This window comes from Triticum dicoccoides, chromosome 2A, assembly GCF_002162155.2.
Source record: "Triticum dicoccoides isolate Atlit2015 ecotype Zavitan chromosome 2A, WEW_v2.0, whole genome shotgun sequence".
Lineage (NCBI taxonomy): Eukaryota > Viridiplantae > Streptophyta > Magnoliopsida > Poales > Poaceae > Triticum > Triticum dicoccoides.
In genome coordinates this window covers 373,775,395-373,796,885 of record NC_041382.1, presented here as the reverse complement: position 1 = coordinate 373,796,885, position 21,491 = coordinate 373,775,395, and the positions used below count along the sequence as shown (strand labels likewise).

Sequence of the window (21,491 nt, the reverse complement as noted above, 5' to 3'; positions counted from 1 at the left end):
AACCACACCAATCCATCCCGAATTTGGTGGTTAAACTCTATTGTGGTGACGATACTGTAGGGGAGGTCCTGCGGCAAAATAGCTCGATGCCAGAATGATAAAATGCTTAACACCTCTTATTTGACTTTTTCACTATTTTGAAATAAGAAAAAGATCCAAATCTAAAATGCAAAGGTCGTCTTATTCAAAACCTCAATCATCACATCCCCTCTCTCCCACTTCACACCTCGGAACGCACTGTTCTTATAGAGAGAAAGGCACTTTCCCATCTTCTTAACCTGAAATGAAGGGGTACCCCCGGGAAGAGATCCAGTGGAGACAGCTAGGCCTGTAGCTCAGAGGATTAGAGCACGTGGCTATGAACCACGGTGTCGGGGGTTCGAATCCCTCCTCACCCACAGCCTTCCAAAGGGGGAAGGGCCTTTACTTTCCCCCTGAGGGTAGGAAAATCATGATCGGGATAGCGGACGTAAAGCTATTGAACTTAGGTATGCTCTTTCCTTTTGTCGAAGTGGAATCGTAGAACAGAATGTGATACGATGAGATAGAATGCAATAGAAATAGAAACAAGGATAGCGAACGGGTTACCTACTCCTAAGGGTCAAAGCAAGCCCTTTATTTCAATTCTTTATTCTTACATTAAAATTCTTACATTAAAGAATGAATAAAATCTCCCCAAGTAGGATTCTAACCTACGACCAGTCAGTTAACAGCCGACCACTCTACCACTGAGCTACTGAGGAACAAGGGGGGATTCGACCTCCTAGAGTTCAACTCCCGCTCTCAACCCATGAACAATATGAGTCCGAAGCTTCTTTCGTAACTCCCATAATTTCTTCGTAGTGGCTCTGTTCCATGCCTCATTTCATAGGGAAGCCCAAAGTGGCTCTATTTCATTCTATTTCACTTCCTAGCACTTCCTATCATTTAATATCCATCCCTTTGGTCTTATTGACATAAGAGATGTCATTTATAGTCTATCTCTTTTTATATATGGAAAATCAAGAAATTCTCATCAAAACATCGAGAAATTGTGCATATAGAAAACTCTAAAGAAAGAAAAAAAGGAGACCCATGCCACGATTTTCAAATCTTTTCTATTTAGTAGTCTAAGTTTCTCGATGAGGATAATTAATTCGGTCGTTGTGGTCAGACTCTATTATGGATTTCTGACTACATTCTCCATAGGTCCCTCTTAGATCTTCTTTCTCCAATCTTGGATTAGGTAAGAAGGAGATATTCGCGACTACTGGCGATTTCATTATGGGGCAGCTCATGATCTTCATATCGATCTATTATCCACCTCTGTATCTATTCTTTCTTAGCTAAACAGGTGGAAGATCTATCCATATATAGGGTATTCTTTCCCTACCTTTGAGCGCTGCAGCGCTTGGTACTCGGACCTCGGCTCGAGGCATTTTCTCTACCCCTTCTTACCCTGAAAAAGCGGGGTCACCTTGTGTCCTTAAACCTATAACCATCTTTTGGCTAACCTAGCCTCCTCCGTCCCTCCGTACCAACAAGGGGTAGTACCGGAATATTGACCTGTTGTCCATCGACTACGCCTTTCGGCCTGATCTTAGGCCCTGACTCACCGGACTAAGTCCTCTAGTTTATATAAGCACCGGGAGGATCTAGGGTTACACAAGGTCGGTTACAAAGAAAGGAATCTACATTTCCGGTCACCAAGCTTGCCTTCCACGCCAAGGAGAGTCCCATCCGGACACGGGTGCAGTCTTCGGTCTTCGTATCTTCACAACCCATCAGTCTGGCCTATGCCTAGCAGGCCGGGCGCCCGAGGACCCCTTAGTCCAGGACTCTCTCAGTAGATGAACTCAAACTACAAGTGGTGCTCCCAACCATTGATGCGCTTCATCAACCTTGGGCATCCCACACAAGTTCAACTGCATGATCAAGTTCAACACCACCACCCAATGTATGATATTCCATCTTAGAGAAGCTTTACTCCAAGTCATGGGTCAAAGCAGTTCAACAAGATGCGAATACATCAAAAGCTTAAACGAAAAATGCTAACCCCATTTTGAGCTTAAACGATGAGTATGACCTATGATCAAGTGTTCTCACTTGACTCCTCAGTCAATATACTCTAACATAGGTGACTTTGTCACCGCCCAATTCTAGATTCTGTAGTGTTTCTCTGTATTCTTGCATTTATCTCTTGAATATTTGTTTCCGTTCATCTAGATTTCTTTTCTTTTTCCTTGTTTTTTGTTCTGCATTCCCTGCATCCAATTCATTGCAAATCCTTAAGTTAATTCCTTGCAAATCTTTGGGAGATCCTTTTTGCCTAGTGATCCGAGGTGACTATTGCTCCTTTTCTGTGTTGAACTCGGACATGCCGGTTTGCTACTTACGGTCCAACCGAATCCTTTCGGTGCAACTGGAGAACACAACTCAGTGCCATCGATTTCACTGCAGAAAAGATAATTTGCCACTTGTTCCTGCATTTTTGTTCCAGCTCCACTCGATGATTCTTGTCATCTACCAACATCACAATCTATATGCTGCTTTGCTCTGTGACTCAAGGACCAAACCTATTTTGACTCACACTCCAAAAGATCCCTTCTTGGAAATTGATGTCAAAGGGGGAGAGAGAGATCACATCAAAGCTTATTCTCTTCAAAAAGGGGGAGAGAGAGAAAAATGGAGAGAGAGGTAATCACATCAAAGGCCCCAGATGCTTGGTGTTCAAGAGAAGAAGTCACATGTCTTTAAGAGGCGAAAGACATGTCTATGTTATGTTTATGTTTATGATCTGTTTTGCTCTGATTTTTGTTTCCTATGTTCTCCCATTATCCAATACAAGATTCAGGGGGAGAAAGACTGCTAGGGAAGGAAGTCTTTGAATTCATTGCATATCTTTTACATTTGGGGACATGTCTATATCCAATAGAGTACCCAGTACTCACACTCTACATGTCATCCCAATCTTGGTACTCTTGTGGCTTCTTTTGTTTGCTCTGTCTACTAGATGTATCATTGTTATCTAACCGTCTTTACTCAGGTTCATCTCCTCCTAAGCCAGCTCAAGACCACAAGGTAAGTATATGCATCACACTCATGTGCATGAAGATTTCTTGCTAATGTACATATTGTTTGTAAGAAGGAATCATGAACATGAAGTTACGCTTCATATATTCATAACATTTGCTCTGATGCATGTAGCCAAGATACATGTAACACTTTGCCTGCTCTGTCATGATTATGCATTCACATGCTCTTACATTTCATATTGACATTATTGCATACATGTAAGGGGAGCCTATGCATGTTACATGTCTTTCCAAAGCTTTACTTCTTATCTTCTATATCTTTATCTAAAGCTTTGATGTATGTTGTCATCAATTACCAAAAAGGGGGAGATTGAAAGCACAAGTGCTCCCTGGGTGGTTTTGGTAATTAATGTCAACATATCTCTTGTTGGACTAATGTTTTTCATCTAGTATATTTCAGAAAAGTTTAACAGATGGAGTGGCGTGGACAAGCAGATATGGAACCCTTTCAAGATGCTAAGGACAAATGATTGGCTCAAGCTCAAAAGCTCAAGACTCTACATTTTAGTTTTAGTGATCCAAGATCACATTGAGTCCATAGGACAGCCAATACTATTAAAAGGGGATGAGGTGTTGCTTAATGGCTTGCTTGCTCAAAATGCTTAGTGATATGCTCCAAAACCCTCAACCACTTTCCCATATCCCCATATGTCCCAAACCAAAAAGCCAAAGTCGGCCCCACCGAAACTTTCTATCCGGCGCCACCGAGTTTCCTTGACATAGCCACTGCCACAAATCCTAATCAATTTGGTCTCACAGATGGGATCTCAGTCTCACCGAGATGGGCTTGCAAACTCTCTGTTACCTATTGCAATAATTTCGGTCCCATCGAGATATGCACTCGGTCCCATCGAGTTTGCTTGACCAACTCTCTATTTTGCTTATTACCAAAATCGGTCTCACCGAGTTTGCGTAATCAGTCAAACCAAGACGAGGTTTTACCCTAACCCTAGCACATCGGTCCCACCAAGTTGATCATATCGGTCCCACCGAAATGTCTAACGGTCACATTTTGAACTAAATCGGTCCAACCGAGTTTCATTATTTGGTCCCACCGAGTTTGGTGATTTGTGTGTAATGGTTAGATTTTGTGTGGAGGCTATATATACCCCTCCACCCACTCTTCATTCAAGCAGAGATCCATCAGAACATGCCTACACTTCCAGCATACATTTTTTGAGAGAGAACCACCTACTCATGTGTTGAGGTCAAGATATTCCATTCCAACCATATGAATCTTGATCTCTAGCCTTCTCCAACTTGCTTTCCACTCAAATCATCTTTCCACCAAATCCAAATCTGTGAGAGAGAGTTGAGTGTTGGGGAGACTATCATTTGAAGCACAAGACCAAGGAGTTCATCATCAACACACCGTCTATTACCTTTTGGAGAGTGGTGTCTCCTAGATTGGTTAGGTGTCACTTGGGAGCCTCCGTCAAGATTGTGGAGTTGAACCAAGGAGTTTGTAAGGGCAAGGAGATCGCCTACTTCGTGAAGATCTACCCTAGTGAGGTAAGTCCTTCGTGGGTGATGGCCATGGTGGGATAGACAAGGTTGCTTCTTGGTGGACCCTTCGTGGGTGGAGCCCTCCGTGGACTCGCGCAATAATTACCCTTCGTGGGTTGAAGTCTCCATCAAGGTGGATGTACGATATCACCACCTATCGGAACCACACCAAAAATCTTCGTGTCTCCAATTGCGTTTGCACACTCCAATCCCATCTGTTTACTTTCTTGCAAATTGCATGCTTTACTTTCTGTTGCTCATATACTCTTGTCATGCTTGCTTGAATGTATTGTCGATGTTTAAACTTGTGCTAAAACTCTACCTTAAATTGAAGAAAATAAAAACTGCAACTTTTCTTTGTTAGGAGTCTATTCACCCCCCCCCCCCTCTAGACACCTCTTCTTGATCCTTTCAAAAGCTCATCTTCCTCACCCAAATAAGGCTTCAAATCTGCAATGTTAAAACTGGGACTAACCCCAAAATCTGCAGGCAGCTCCAGTTTATATGAATTATCATTTATTTTCTCTAACACCTTAAAAGGACCATCAACACGTGGCATTATCTTTGATTTGCGCAAATTAGGAGATCTATCCTTACGCAAATGTAACCAAACAAGATCTCTAGGTGCAAACACAACATGTTTTCTACCCTTATCTCCAGCAAGTTTATATTTAGCATTCATATGCTCAATGTTTTCCTTAGTTAACTCATGCATTTTTAAAATCAATTTAGCACGTTCTTTAGCATCAAAATTAACCTTCTTCGAAGATGGAAGAGGCAACAAATCAACAGGTGCACGAGGTAGGAAACCATACACAATTTCAAAAGGGAACATCTTAGTAGTAGAATGCAATGAACGATTATAAGAAAATTCAATATGAGGCAAGCATTCTTCCCACATTTTCTTATTATTCTTCAAAACAGCCCCATGCATAGTAGACAATGTTCTATTGACTACTTCAGTTTGTCCATCAGTTTGGGGGTGAGAAGTAGTACTAAAAAGCAGTTTAGTCCCCAACTTAGCCCATAAACATCTCCAAAAGTGGCTAAGAAATTTAGTATCAGAATCTGAAACAATAGTATTTTGCACACCATGCAAGCGAATAATTTCACGAAAGAACAAATCGGCAACATTAACAGCATCATCGCTTTTATGACATGGTATAAAGTGTGTCATTTTCGAGAATCTATCTACGAAAACAAATATGCTACCCCTCCCATTCTTTTTTCGAGGTAAACCTAAAACAAAGTCCATAGATATATCCTCCCAAGGAACACTAGCTACAGGCAAAGGCATATATAAACCATAAGGATTGAGTCGTGACTTAGCTTTTTGACATGTAGTGCAGTGAGCAACAAAACGCTCAACATCCCGTCTCATCTTTGGCCAGAAGAAATGAGTAGCAAGTACGTCCTCTGTCTTCTTCACGCCAAAGTGTCCCATTAATCCTCCTCCATGCGCCTCCTGCAACAACAAAAGATGAACATGTAACACCCACGATGCGGCTATATCTCCCACGTGTCGGAGCACGACTTAGAGTCATAACCGCATGGTAGGCATGTCGCAAGAGGGGTAATCTTTACACATCCCATGTAATGAATAAGAAAGGGATAAAGAGTGGCTTACAATCACCACTTCACTCAATACAAAAATATAGCATTACATCATCCAGAATACAATCAAGGTCCGACTACGGAACCAAATAAAGAAAGATAACCCCTAATGCTAGGTCCCCGATCGCCCCAACTAGGCTCCTCTATTGATCGTCTGGAAAGGAAACAACACAACGAACACGATCTTCATCGAGCTCCCACTTGAGCTCAGTTTCGTCATCTGCACGGGCAACATCGGCACCTGCAACTGTTTTGGAAGTATCTGTGAGCCACGAGGACTCAGCAATCTCACACCCGCGAGATCAAGACTATTTAAGCTTATGAGTAGGAAAGGGTAGTGAGGTGGAGCTGCAGCAAGCACTAGCGTATATGGTGGCTAACTTACGCTAATAAGAGTGAGAAGAGAAGCTAAGCACGATCGTGAACTAGAAGTGATCCTAAAACTACTTACGTTCAAGCATAACACAAGAACCGTGTTCACTTCCCGGACTCCGCCGGAAAGAGACCATCACGGCTACACACGCGGTTGATGCATTTTAATTAAGTTAAGTGTCAAGTTCTCTACAACCAGATATTAACAAATTCCCATCTGCCCATAACCGCGGGCACGACTTTCGAAAGTTGAAAACCCTGTAGGGGTGTCCCAACTTAGCCCATCACAAGCTCTCACGGTCAAGAAGGATATTCCTTCTCCCAGGAAGACCCGATCAGACTCGGAATCCCGGTTACAAGACATTTCTACAATGGTAAAACAAGACCAGCAAAGCCACCCGCTGTGCCGACAAATCCTGATAGGAGTTGCACATATCTCATTCTCAGGGCACACCGGATAATCTAAGCGTATAGGAGCCAACGTAACCCAAGTTTCCAAGGGACGGCCCTGCACGGTGCTCTAGTTTGGACCAACACTCAGAGGAGCACTGGCCCGGGGGTTTAAAATAAAGATGACCCTTGAGTCTGCAGAACCCAAGGGAAAAAGGCTTAGGTGGCAAGTGGTAAAGCCAAGGTTGGGCCTTGCTGGAGGAGTTTTACTCAAGGCGAACTGTCAAGGGGTTCCCATTATAACCCAACCGCGTAAGGAATGCAAAATCAAGGAACATAAAACCGGTATGACAGAAACTAGGGCGGGAAGAGTGGAACAAAACACCAGGCATAAGGCCGAGCCTTCCACCCTTTACCAAGTATATTGATGCATTAAAGTAAACAATATATGTAATAATGATATCCCAACAATATCCATGTTCCAACATGGAATAAACTTCATCTTCACCTGCAACTAGCAACGCTATAAGAGGGGCTGAGCAAAGCGGTAACATAGCCAAACAACAGTTTGCTAGGAAAGGTGGGTTAGAGGCTTGACATGGCAATATGAGAGGCATGATATAGCAAGTGGTAGGTATCGCGGCATAGCAGAGCGAGCAACTAGCAAGCAAAAATAGAAGTGATTTCCAGGGTATGGTCATCTTGCCTGAGATCCCGCAAGGAAGAAGAACGAGTCCATGAAGAAGACAAACGGACGTTGTCGAACGGATCCTCACAACTCCGGAACGAAACTGAAGCTAACGAGAGAGGCAACCCGGAAAGAACCAAGCAACATAGTAAACAACCACCACATAACATGGCATGATGCACAATCAAGTATGATGCATGTCCGGTTTAAAGAGGCATGGCATGGCAAAGTGCCACAAACAATACTACAAATTAAGTGGAGTTCAATATGCAACGGGTTGCATATTGACGGAACACCACATCAATTATTTAGTTCACTTGCGGCTAGGTACTCAACAAAATTAAATGTTGGTTAACATGGCAAGAGAAGAAGCATAAAAAATTATCTATTTAGGCAAGTTTAAATGAGGCCGGAAACAACAAACAACAATTCCGGTAAAACCTCATGTGCATTTAGTAATTTAAGCAAACAACACTTTTAACCATTTTAAATGTTGTTATCATGATGCGGATGACATGTGCAAGTTTATGCAATTTTTTATATTAAAAGTTGACATAAGCATATTATGGGGCATTGTCGCCATGGCGGAAGGAAAAGGGGGCCACGGCAACGAATCCGACAATAATGCCACGGCAACATATCGGTTCCGGTAACTCAATTGAGATACCGGTGCAAAAGAAAGTGCGACGGGAGCGTGACATAAGATAGAAGGTGGGGTCCTCCCTACAACATCCAAATTTTCAATTTGGAATGTTATACATTAGATCATCATTGCATAGAATATTTTATTTTGCATTTTGGTTGATCCTAGAAATTCTACGCAACTCAATGACCCACGGAGAGAGTTGGGGATTTCGTTATTTTCATATTTGAGTTCTCTCGAATTTTGAGAATAGGATCATTTGATTTTATTTATTTTATCATCAATTATTTCTATTACAAAAATATGAGAGAGGGAATAAAATGACTTTCCCAAAATAAAGAAATATTGAGGATTTAATAACAAAATCAAATAAGATTTTATTTCGGAGTTTTTCGGTGTTTTATTTGAATTTAGGAAAAATGTGCGTTTTTCAAAATTTCATTTAGGTCCCAAATAAATGTTCACCTTGTGAGGCTTGATTTTAGAAGCCCGCGAAAATTTATTTTGGAATTTTTGGTGTCCGTTTAGTATTTCTTTTTATTTTTCTTCCGAGCGGAATAATTAAAAAAAACGAACCGACCTACGGGCCGTGTCCGACTAGGACTCCGGCCCGAGGGGGGCCTTTATAAGCCGGGGTAGCCCACCCCGAGGGAAACCCTAGCCAGCCCCCAGCACAGCCGCCGCCTCGCCCTAGCCGCCGCCGCCACGCCGCACCGCCGCCGTCGTCCGCCGCCACCGCCGGAATCCCGCCGTCGAGGTTCGTCGCGCCTCATTTTCCATGCCGAAAAAAAATCAGCGTTCGTCGTTTTTCTTTTTCTCAGATTAAATCCTCGATTTTTCTGATCGCGATTCCTGATCCGATTTTCGTTTTAGTATAACTTTTCGCTCGTTTATCGGAATCAGGCGATTCAAGCGCCTAGAGTTTCGTCTCGAAACCCTCTATCCGTTTAACCAACTTAAACAAGATTTTGCTACTGTAAAATTTGCCCTAGATCCAGATTTGATGATGACATGACTACCTTGGACACGACCAAAAATATTGCATACATGCATATTTGTCAGGTGATTTCTAGTGCAAACTATTCAATAATCTATTTAGGTTATCCAGAACAAAAATACTTCACACACTTTTGTGTTTTGTCTAATTTCAGGTGTATGGGACATTTGTACAATCCACATATGAAGATAAGGAAGAAAGAGATGTTTATTTGCTGTCTAAAAAGTTCTCTCATGTCACTTTTGGCCCAAGAGAAGATAGAGTCCAAGTCTCTCACGTTCTGGATTCAGATTCGGACTGCACAGACATACCTGACTCAAAACGCACACAAGTTTTTCATACGGACTCCAAATTGGGTGATTCTTTTTTTGTTGGAAACTAGATTTCGTGCACTTTCCAACCCAATTGGAATCACCTTCAAATTCGTCTGGAGCGTTGAGTTGTGGACGAAACAATCTGATGCTGCAGCAGAATCCGAGTCAAACTACAAGTCCAAAGGTGTTACATCACCTCCACTTGGGCCCATTGGCCTTGTACGACCTAGATTTAGTTTTAGGCTGCCTTGGGACATCTTACCACCTCCTTGGCCGCCACCCCTTGCTCCTATATAAGTAGAACCATCTAGTAGCTTTTCCTTGGGATTTGTTTAGTTAAAAGTTAGCCATTGCAACTTCGTGTACTTCGTTTGTGTCCAACGACCAGACCAAGACCGCTTTCGGATCCCCACCTTTATCAATACTTCATATATACTCGCAATATTCAGATTGCTTTTATCATATTCTTGCTTGTTCTTCGATTGCTTGCAGGAATAGACCTTCGTGGTCAGGTTGATTGTGCTCCAGCGTGGTCAATAACCTCTCGGAGTTGGTTTAGCGATTGCTAAGGCGCAACGTCGTGCACGTTTGTAGTCGAATCGTCAAAGTCGTCTCCACCAAATCGATAGTTATCATCTCATCGAAAGATCGGGACACCCCGCCTCTATCAAGTGGTATCAGAGGGAGAAGAAAAAGAAAAAAAAAAGCGTGAGAAAAAGAAGAGAGAAGAAAAAAAATTGGATCTATCTAGAATCAATCTCGTACCTGAATTCGGATTGGAATCTGTTTTGTGCACTGTTCAGTAAAACAGCTTGGCTATTGTTTCACATCATTATCTTTACTGCCGTTGTGATCTTCACTTATATCTTGCTGTCCAGAGCTACTTTGTATCCTTCATTGATGCTGGTTGTGCTACGACGTGACCTCATTAGTGTTCTAGGCTCGCGTCTCTAGTTCGGTCTAGCCTAGGACCAGCACAGTACCGTCGCTGAGCGTTTATTCAACATTGCATCTTTGAATTGATTATTGCTAATCTTTTGCTACCATATATAGCCAACCCAGCTCCACATATTTCTACACCGTGTATACGTACGCTCCCCTGGCAATCGCTTTACTCAATATTCGGAGTTACTTGACACCGCTGGTTGCCGATCACCGCCTGCTGCATGGTAAGAACTTGTAAGACATTGATATTTGCTTTACTGTGAGCATTTTACCACCACATCCTAGTAGTTATAGGAACATTATTTTTGGGTTTTGTTTCTTGTTCTACTAATCATGACGGGATCCAGAGTCAATTCATGGGCTTTGTCGATCGCGGGAGACGTGCCACCACCTTTGCAAATACCACAACCATCACGAGAGGTGCACAAACATCCAAATGCACATGATCAGGTTAATGTATCTATACCACCATTTAATGGCCGTTTTAAACCTGCTTTATATATTGAATGGGAGTTCGACGTAAAAAATATATTTGCTTCCCATAATTTCAATGAACATAAAAAGGTTAAGGTTGCGGTTGGTTCTTTCACTGGTTATGCTTTGGTTTGGTGGAGTGAATATTGTCGGTTACACCCTGATTATATTCCTACTACTTGGGATGATTTGAAACTTGCCATGCGACATACTTTCGTCCCTGCTTATTATACTCGTGACATGATTAAGAAGTTGCAACACTTAAAACAAGGTAGTGAAACTGTAACAAAATATTATGATGATTTACAAACTACCTTGTTGCATTCGTCTTTAGAAGAAAGTGAAGATGATTTTATGGATAGATTTTGGGGAGGATTAAACCGTGATATTCAAGAGATACTAATTCATGAAGAGTGTTATCCTATGGACCATTTGTTTCATCTTGCTTGCAAAGCTGAACAGGAAATAAAACGACGTGTTGGCCACGAGGAGAACAAGCGCACGATGCACATTCCAAGAGTTGATATGATTGTTCCTTCAACTACTAGGCATACTATGACAACCACATCCGTTGTTGTCAGGACTACATCACCTCCACCATGTGACACATCGCCCCCGAGAGTGGCTACATCATCTGAGTTGATCATAAGAGGTAATGACAAAGGTACTGATCTTCCATCTCTACATGAGAATGATGAATGCCTTGTCAATTGGAATGCACCATCTGATGAGCTACCCACTACTTTGATCACACCACCTATTTTAGAGGACTACGTTGATAATTTGACTTTGCCATGTGATCAAACAACTAAAATACCAACAATTTTGAGTGCACCCATTGAATTAACTATTGATGCAAAAGAACCAATGTTTAATCATTTTGATATGACCTCTAATCTTGGTGATGATTCTGTGTCCAATGACTTACTGCATGTTTGCTTATTTAAGCATGTTGTAGCATGTAAATTTGATGCAAGTAAGGTTTATTCACCAATGTTGGGATGGTTTAATGATGAATATTGTCAATCTTTTGATATGAATAAGAGCTTCACTTATATGTGCAAACTGAGTTGCAATATTTTCATGCCTTCTACTTATGATAATATTTTGGCTTTATATTTTATGATCTATGAAAGTTACTCATGTATACATGTGTCATATGTGCAAAAATCAAGGGAAGTAAAAATGGATGACATATACATATACAACATGTATACTTTGTCTCTTTTGTTAGCCACATTTCAGATTAAGCAACGCCGAGGACGGCTTTGTTTTCAAAAAGGGGAGGATGATGAGGACATGACTACCTTGGACACGACCAAAAATATTGCATACATGCATATTTGTCAGGTGATTTCTAGTGCAAACTATTCAATAATCTATTTAGGTTATCCAGAACAAAAATACTTCACACACTTTTGTGTTTTGTCTAATTGCAGGTGTATGGGACATTTGTACAATCCACATATGAAGATAAGGAAGAAAGAGATGTTTATTTGCTGTCTAAAAAGTTCTCTCACGTCACTTTTGGCCCAAGAGAAGATAGAGTCCAAGTCTCTCACGTTCTGGATTCAGATTCGGACTGCACAGACATACCTGACTCAAAACGCACACAAGTTTTTCATACGGACTCCAAATTGGATGATTCATTTTTTGTTGGAAACTAGATTTCGTGCACTTTCCAACCCAATTGGAATCACCTTCAAATTCGTCCGGAGCGTTGAGTTGTGGACGAAACAATCTGATGCTGCAGCAGAATCTGAGTCAAACTACAAGTCCAAAGGTGTTACATCACCTCCACTTGGGCCCATTGGCCTTGTACGACCTAGATTTAGTTTTAGGCTGCCTTGGGACGTCTTTCCACCTCCTTGGCCGCCACCCCTTGCTCCTATATAAGTAGATCCATCTAGTAGCTTTTCCTTGGGATTTTTTTAGTTAAAAGTTAGCCATTGCAACTTCGTGTACTTCGTTTGTGTCCAACGACCAGACCAAGACCGCTTCCGGATCCCCACCTTTATCAATACTTCATATATACTCGCAATATTCAGATTGCTTTTATCATATTCTTGCTTGTTCTTTGATTGCTTGCAGGAATAGACCTTCGTGGTCAGGTTGATTGTGCTCCAGCGTGGTCAATAACCTCTCGGAGTTGGTTTAGCGATTGCTAAGGCGCAACGTCGTGCACGTTTGTAGTCGGATCGTCAAAGTCGTCTCCACTAAATCGATAGTTATCATCTCATCGAAAGATCGGGACACCCCGCCTCTATCAAGATTACTAGAACAAAGTTGTTTTCTTTCGCCATTCGTCTTTCGTTGCTTCGCTCGATTTGATTCTTTTTGCCAACCGGAGTTCTTAAGTTGAACCTTCTGGTTAGATCTCTTATTTGAGTTTTACCTGTGCATTAGATGAGTACTTATTGTATGCTTGTTTGTTTGTCTGTGATAGAATACCCGGAGTGCGCCGCTTGTTACTTCGAATCTCTAGGTTTCGCGGATCATCAGCAAGGCAAGTAACACTTTGATCATACCTTTTCTACTACGCAGTTTTACTGCATTAGATCAATATTCACACATTTCATGATTAGGATCTAATTAAAATGTGGGATGGGAAGTAGATGAGGTAGTACCTATTACCTGTTTATTATTAAACCTTTGGGAGTTACTTCTACGTTTGCTTATTATACCATGCTATGCTAGTAGACGTGGATTGGGTGAGAGATATCCATGATAGATGTGAGTTTATTAATTAATGGTTTATCTAAGGTGGCAACTTAAACACACATCTGGGTGGATTAAGGCACCTGGGTATTCCATGACTTGCCTGTTTTCTTTTGGACCGCCACCCAGGCTCAAAGGGATCATGAGACTATTCATACTAGAAACTTCCGTGTGCAGCCACAAGCTATTATGGGCTCTAGCATAGTTGACTAAGTTGTGCGAACTCTTACAGTGGTAGACTAGCAGATGTAGGGGATGTAGGTTGGTACGGTCTACTCGATCGTAAGGTGCTAGCGCTTCTGAAAGACTATGTCTCGGTCATCCATCTTCTCAAACACCATGTAGTGCGAGAAACCAAACGGAGGCGATCGAGTCTTGTGGGGAAAGTGTGCAAACCTCTGCAGAGTGTAATAAACTAATCATGGTTAGCTGTGTCCCCGGTTATGGACATCTTGAATATCTAGTACTTGGATTATCATGTGAATCTCAACATGTTACTCTAAATTAATTTTGTTGGGTTATGTCTAATGATGATGCTTAATTGGGATTGAGAATGCTATCAACCATTCTCAATGTTTAACAACCACCATGATAGTAATTAAATTTATTTCTTTGAAGTAGGGAAAAATTGGCTTTACGCAAAACTGTAACCATAGAGCTTTCCACCAGCCAGATATGCATATAGTATAGCTGTTTCATTCCATTACTCTCTGTGTGTTACATTGCCAGCATATTCCATGTTCTGACCCATTTCGGGGTGCAATGTTAATGTTGCAGACTTTTCAGACGATGATTAAGGAGTTTTTAGGTCGTGGTTCTATACTCAGTGATGCCGTTGGAGTTGATGGACTCACTTATTTTCCAAGCCTTCCGCTGTTATCGTTATTAGATGGCCTTAAGCCATATTTATTGTAATAAGTTCTCTGTTGAAACACTCGATGTAATAAGTTTGTGATTGCTACTCTGCTATAAATCCTTCGAGTACTATGTGGTGTCAGCATTACTGATCCAGAGATGACACCGGAGCACAGAGATCAGACTGTTTGAGGTCTGGTCGCTACAGAGATGGTATCAGAGCACACGCTAACTGTAGGACATGACCACTAAGCTAAAGGACCTAGATCACTATTCACTCTCTTCTCTTCTGACCTCTCATCTTTTCTACTCTTTAGGATGGTGGATGCAAGGAACAAGTTCACGCAACCGGATGAAGATACACCCTTTGGATGTCACTTGAAGGAAGTCACTAGATACCTGAACATAGGAGTACCAAGCTTCACCAGAACCTACAACGTCGCTTTACCTGAAGAAGAGCACTGGATGATTCAAGTTCAAGTTCTAGGAAGGACGTTCATGCCAGTCATTGAGCCCATAGAGTTTTCTTTTGATGCACCAACTTGGAGTCTAGGACAAAGCATGGCAGCTCACATCACCATGGGACGCATTGGAGAAGTCTACCGCAATGACCTCAAGGATACTATCTACCAGATCTATGGGCGTCGAGATGAACACTGGGAGATGATCAGCACCAGGAAGGATAGATCAATCGCAGCTTTTGTCCAGGAGCTAAACCAGCACATTCGACGACAGGAGAACCAGATGTGCACCGACATGATAGATTTGAAGAAGGCTAAGACTAGAATCAAGGAACTGGAGGAAGAACTCAAGGCTACACATGAAGATTATGAAGAGGAAATTGAAGTATTGGTGGAGAAGAATGATGACCTGATCAAGAAGATTGGAATATTTATGGGAGGCCCTACACCAGTAGAGGAAGACGAAGAACCCAAGGAGATTAGCCCAGAAGACTACATCATCATCGACGGCACCGACTCGGAACAAGATAGTAGCAATGATGATTATGTTGATGAAGCTGGAGCAGATATCATGGAGTCTGCAACCGAAGAATATTTCTAGTAGACCACCTCATCAGTAGTAGTAGTCCACCATGTAAATATAGTAGTCCGAGCACTTTTGCGATAGATAGATCGATTGTATGCCCTTGTTTGATTGATTGAAGTGAATTGTTTGCTTTTGCCTCATGTGCATATGGGTAGTGTTTTCTCTTTAGACCCCCTCTATTCTTATATCTCATCTTTTCTAAACCCTCAGATGCCTCCGAGACGTGACCCTGGATTTGCTTTCCCACCGGAGCTCACCCAGTTGATCCAGCAGCAGAACACATTGATGCAGTTGCTAGTCCAGAATCAGAATCAAGGGAACAACAACAACAACAACCCACCACCACCACCACCTGTTGATCACTTAGCCCGTTTTCTTAGGCTGAATCCGCCGGTGTTTTCCAGTAGCACCGAGCCGATAGTAGCAGATGATTGGCTCCGCAAGACAGCTAGGGAGTTGACCACAGCAAGATGCACAGATGCGGAGAAGGTGAAGTTTGCCGCGCATCAGTTAGAAGGACCCGCAGCATCATGGTGGGAGAATTTCACAGCCACTTTCCCAGTCGACACTGTCACATGGGACCAGTTTCAGCAGGCTTTTCGTACTGCACATGTTTCAGCAGGAGCTATGGCCATGAAGAAGCATGCGTTTCGCAACTTACGCCAAGGAGGACGGACAGTTGGCCAATATGTGGAGGACTTTAGTAAGTTAGCACGTTATGCCCCAGATGACGTTGCTACGGATGCAGCTAAACAGGAGAAGTTTCTGGAAGGACTGAATGATGAGTTGAGCATGCAGTTGATGGTAGCAACCTTCAACAACTACCAGGAGTTGGTAGATCGTGCTCTTATGATTTAAGGGAAGCAGCAGCAAATTGAGAATCGCAAGAGGAAGTATGGGCAAGGAAAGTATAGTTCTGGAGCTCAGCAGAAGCCACGTTTTACCCCTAGACCGGGAGGACATTTCTAGCATACCCATGGAGGAGGTAGCTCGCACAATCACAATGGCCCCAGGAATGATAATGGGAATGGAGGAAGCAACGGCCAGAACCGCACCAACCCATCAACCCCAGCCAAGAAGGACCTGAGCCAAGTCACTTGCTTTAAGTGTTCGAAGACCGGACATTATGCCAATGAGTGCCCTGAAATACAAAATGGAAATGGAAATGGAAGCTCTGGGAAGAAGCCGAACCCTTTCAACAGGGGATAGGTGAACCACGTTAGCGTGGAGGAGGTTGAAGCTCAGCCCGATGCAGTAATAGGTAAGTTTTTGGTTAAGTGAATTAATGCACTCGTTCTTTTTGATACTAGTGCATCACATTCATACATCTCAAGGGGATTTGTGGATAGGTATAACCTATCAACCCAAGCCCTTAGGTCACCCATGTTAGTAACCTCGCCTGGAGCAGAGTATGTGGCTAGTCTATGGTGTGATCGGTTACCATTAAGGATTGGTAACTATGTTTTTCCCTCAGACCTAATAGTATTGGAATCTCAAGGATTGGATGTGATATTAGGCATGGATTGGTTATCAAAGTATGAAGGGAATATTGAATGTGCTAGTAAGTCAATTTTGCTTACCACACCAGAAGGGAGAAGGATCAAGTACGTATCCCGACATGTGCCAAGGAGGACTCAAGTAAATTGCTTAACAGGAGTTGTGCAGGAGGAAGTACCAGTGGTAAGGGATTTTCCCGATGTATTTCCGGAAGAGTTGCCAGGCATTCCACCGGATAGAGATATCGAGTTTTTGATTGAACTATTGCCAGGCACAGGGCCAATATCGAAGAGACCATATAGGATGCCAGCAAAGGATTTGGTAGAAATTAAGAAGCAAATTAAGGAGTTATTGGATAAAGGATATATTCGCCCAAGTTCTTCGCCTTGGGGATCGCCAGTACTTCTAGTGGAGAAGAAGGATGGATCGTTAAGGATGGTTGTTGATTATCGAGGATTGAACGAAGTAACCATCAAGAACAAGTACCCACTAACAATGATTAATGATCTGTTTGATCGATTGCAAGGAGCTAAGGTATTTTCCAAGATCGATCCGCGGTCAGGATACCACTAGTTGAAGATTCGAGAACAGGATATTCCAAAGATAGCTTTTACCACCAGGTATGGGCTGTACGAGTATACCGTTATGTCATTTGGTCTGACTAACGCACCTGCCTATTTTATGAACATGATGAACAAAGTGTTTATGGAGTTTTTGGATAAGTTCATCTAGTGTTCATTGATGATATCCTGGTTTATTCGAAGAATGAAGAGGAGCATAAGGAGCATTTGCGTTTGGTACTTGGAAAGCTCAGAGAACATCAATTATATGCCAAGTTCAGCAAATGTGAGTTTTGGTTGAAGGAAGTAGGATTTCTCGGACACGTTATATCTGGAGAAGGTATAGCAGTAGATCCCGCTAAAGTAGATACCGTGACTAAGTGGGAAGCCCCAACAACCGTTGGAGAGATCCGGAGTTTTCTTGGACTCGCAGGATACTACCGGAGATTTATTGAGAATTTCTCAAAGATTGTGAAGCCAATGACGGAGTTATTAAAGAAAGATACCAAGTTCATATGGACAGAGGAATGTGAGGCTAGTTTCCAGGAGTTGAAGAAACGTTTGGTTACCTCACCAGTGTTGATTTTGCTAGACCAGACCAAAGATTATGAGGTGTATTGTGACACTTCACGTCGAGGACTTGGAGCAGTACTTATGCAGGAAGGGAGAGTTGTTTCATATGCCTCAAGACAACTGAAGCCTCATGAGTTGAATTATGCTACGCATGATTTGGAGTTAGCAGTCGTAGTGCATGCTTTGAAAACATGGAGGCATTTCCTCATTGGAAATCATTGTGAGGTGTACACGGATCATAAGAGTTTGAAGTACATTTTCACACAGAAGGAGTTAAATCTTAGACAAAGGAGATGGTTGGAGCTTATCAAGGATTATGATATGAAATTGCATTATCATCCCAGAAAGGCTAATGCAGTAGCTGACGCATTAAGCCGTAAGAGCCACGTCAATACGTTAATGATGGGAGAAATACCCAAGGAGTTAGCAGAAAATCTTCATGAACTATGTTTGGAAATAGTTCCGAGAGGCTATGTAGCAGCATTGGAGATTCAGTCAACTTTGATGGATAGAATCAGGGAAGCTCGGAAAGCTGACAAAGAGATTGCCGCTATAAAGGAGAAACTTAGTAAAGGAAAAGCTAAAGGATTTCGTGAGGATGAGCATGACACCCTATGGTTTGAAGACCGCGTTTATGTACCCAATGACCCGGAGATCAGGAAGTTGATTTTGCAAGAGGCACATGAATCACCATATTCGATTCACCCAGGAAACACCAAGATGTATTTGGATTTGAAGGATATTTTCTGGTGGACCGGAATGAAGAAGGATATTGCGGAGTATGTAGCAGTTTGTGATGTATGTCAGATAGTAAAGGCAGAGCATCAGAAGCCAGCAGGATTGTTACAACCATTGCCGATACCCGAATGAAAGTGGGATAAGCTAGGCATGGATTTTATCACGGGATTGCCCAGGACTCGTTCAGGCTATGACTCGATTTGGGTTGTAGTCGATCGATTAACGAAAGTAGCTCATTTCATCCCAGTAAAGACCACTTACACCAGTGCTAAGTTGGCAAAGATATACATGACCAGGATCGTATGTCTGCATGGAGTTCCAAGGAGTATCGTATCAGATAGAGGAACCCAGTTTACCGCAAAGTTCTGGAAGCAGTTGCACGAAACTTTGGGTACCAGACTAGAATTCAGTACAGCTTTTCTTCCACAGACAGATGGACAGACCGAGAGAGTCAATCAGATTTTGGAGGATATGCTGAGAGCTTGTGCGCTAGATTATGGATCTAGTTGGGACGACAATTTGCCATATGCAGAGTTCTCTTACAACAACAGTTACCAAACCAGCTTGAAGATGGCCCCTTTCGAAGCATTGTACGGAAGGAGGTGCAGTACACCATTGTCATGGGACGAAGTTGGAGATCGCCAGTTATTTGGACCTGATTTGATTAAACAGAAGGTGAAGTTGATTCGCGATAGGCTCAAGGTAGCCCAGTCCAGACAGAAGAGTTATGCAGATTCTAAACGCAAGGAGACAGTTTACGAAGTTGGAGATAGAGCTTATCTTCGAGTATCTCCACTTCGGGGAACGAAGCATTTTGGAGTTAAAGGGAAGCTAGCGCCACGATTTGTAGGACCATATCGAGTTTTGGAGCGTATGGGAGATGTGGCCTACAAGTTGGAATTGCCCGAAGGATTGTCGGGAGTTCATGATGTGTTCCAGGTTTCCCAGTTGAAGAAGTGTCATGCGGAGATGGCTGATATACCGTTGAGAGACACAGTGCCTTTGGAAACTATTCAGTTGGATAACGATTTGACGTATGACAAGAAACCAATTAAGATTCTCGAGTTTGCCAGCCGAGTTACTCGCAGCAAGGTTATCAAGTTTTGCAAAGTTCAGTGGAGCCACCACACAGAGGATGAAGCCACGTGGGAACGAGAGGAAGATTTGCTCAAGGACCACCCTCACCTATTTTCTAGCCAACCCGAATCTCGAGGGCGAGATTCATCTTAAGGGGGGTAGGTTTGTAACATCCCAAATTTTCAATTTGGAATGTTATACATTAGATCATCATTGCATAGCATATTTTATTTTGCATTTTGGTTCATCCTAGAAATTCTACGCAACTCAATGACCCACGGAGAGAGTTGGGGATTTCGTTATTTTCATATTTGAGTTCTCTCGAATTTTGAGAATAGGATCATTTGATTTTATTTATTTTATCATCAATTATTTCTATTACAAAAATATGAGAGACGGAATAAAATGACTTTCCCAAAATAAAGAAATATTGAGGATTTAATAAAAAATCAAATAAGATTTTATTTCGGAGTTTTTCGGTGTTTTATTTGAATTTAGGAAAAATGTGCGTTTCTCAAAATTTCATTTAGGTCCCAAATAAATGTTCACCTTGTGAGGCTTGATTTTAGAAGCCCGTGAAAATTTATTTCGGAATTTTTGGAGTCCGTTTAGTATTTCTTTTTATTTTTCTTCCGAGCGGAATAATTAAAAAAAACAAAACGAACCGACCTACGGGCCGTGTCCGACTAGGACTCCGGCCCGAGGGGGGGGGCTTTATAAGCCGGGGTAGCCCACCCCGAGGGAAATCCTAGCCAGCCCCCAGCCCAGCCGCCGCCTCGCCCTAGCCGACGCCGCCGCCGCGCCGCGCCGCCACCGTCGTCCACCGCCGGAATCCCGCCGCCGAGGTTCATCGCACCTCGTTTTTCGTGCCGAAAAAAAATAAAAAAATCGGCGTTCGTCGTTTTTCTTTTTCTCGGATTAAATCCGTGATTTTCTTGATCGCGATTCCTGATCCGATTTTCGTTTTGGTATAATTTTTCGTTCGTTTATCGAAATCAGGCGATTCAAGCGCCTAGAGTTTCGTCTCGAAACCCTCTATCCATTTAACCAACTTAAACAAGATTTTGCTACTGTAAAATTTGCCCTAGATCCTGATTACTAGAACGAAGTTGTTTTCTTTCATCGTTCGTCGTTCGTTGCTTCGTTCGATTTGATTCTTTTTGCCAACCGGAGTTCTTAAGTTGAACCTTCTGGTTAGATCTCTTATTTGAGTTTTACCTGTGCATTAGATGAGTACTTATTGTATGCTTGTTTGTTTGTCTGCGATAGAATACCCGGAGTGCGTCGCTTGTTACTTCGAATCTCTAGGTTTCGTGGATCATCAGCAAGGCAAGTAACACTTTGATCATACCTTTTCTACTACCCAGTTTTACTGCATTAGATCAATCCTCACACATTGCATGATTAGG

General features: G+C 42.3%; 1 non-coding gene across 1 annotated transcript; it reads right to left on the bottom strand.

Annotated features, from left to right (window-relative positions):
- Positions 1–671: 671 nt before the first annotated feature.
- TRNAN-GUU lies at positions 672–743 on the bottom strand. Its single transcript has one exon. It is a non-coding gene; the product is annotated as a tRNA-Asn (tRNA).
- Between the last annotated feature and the right edge of the window lie 20,748 nt (positions 744–21,491).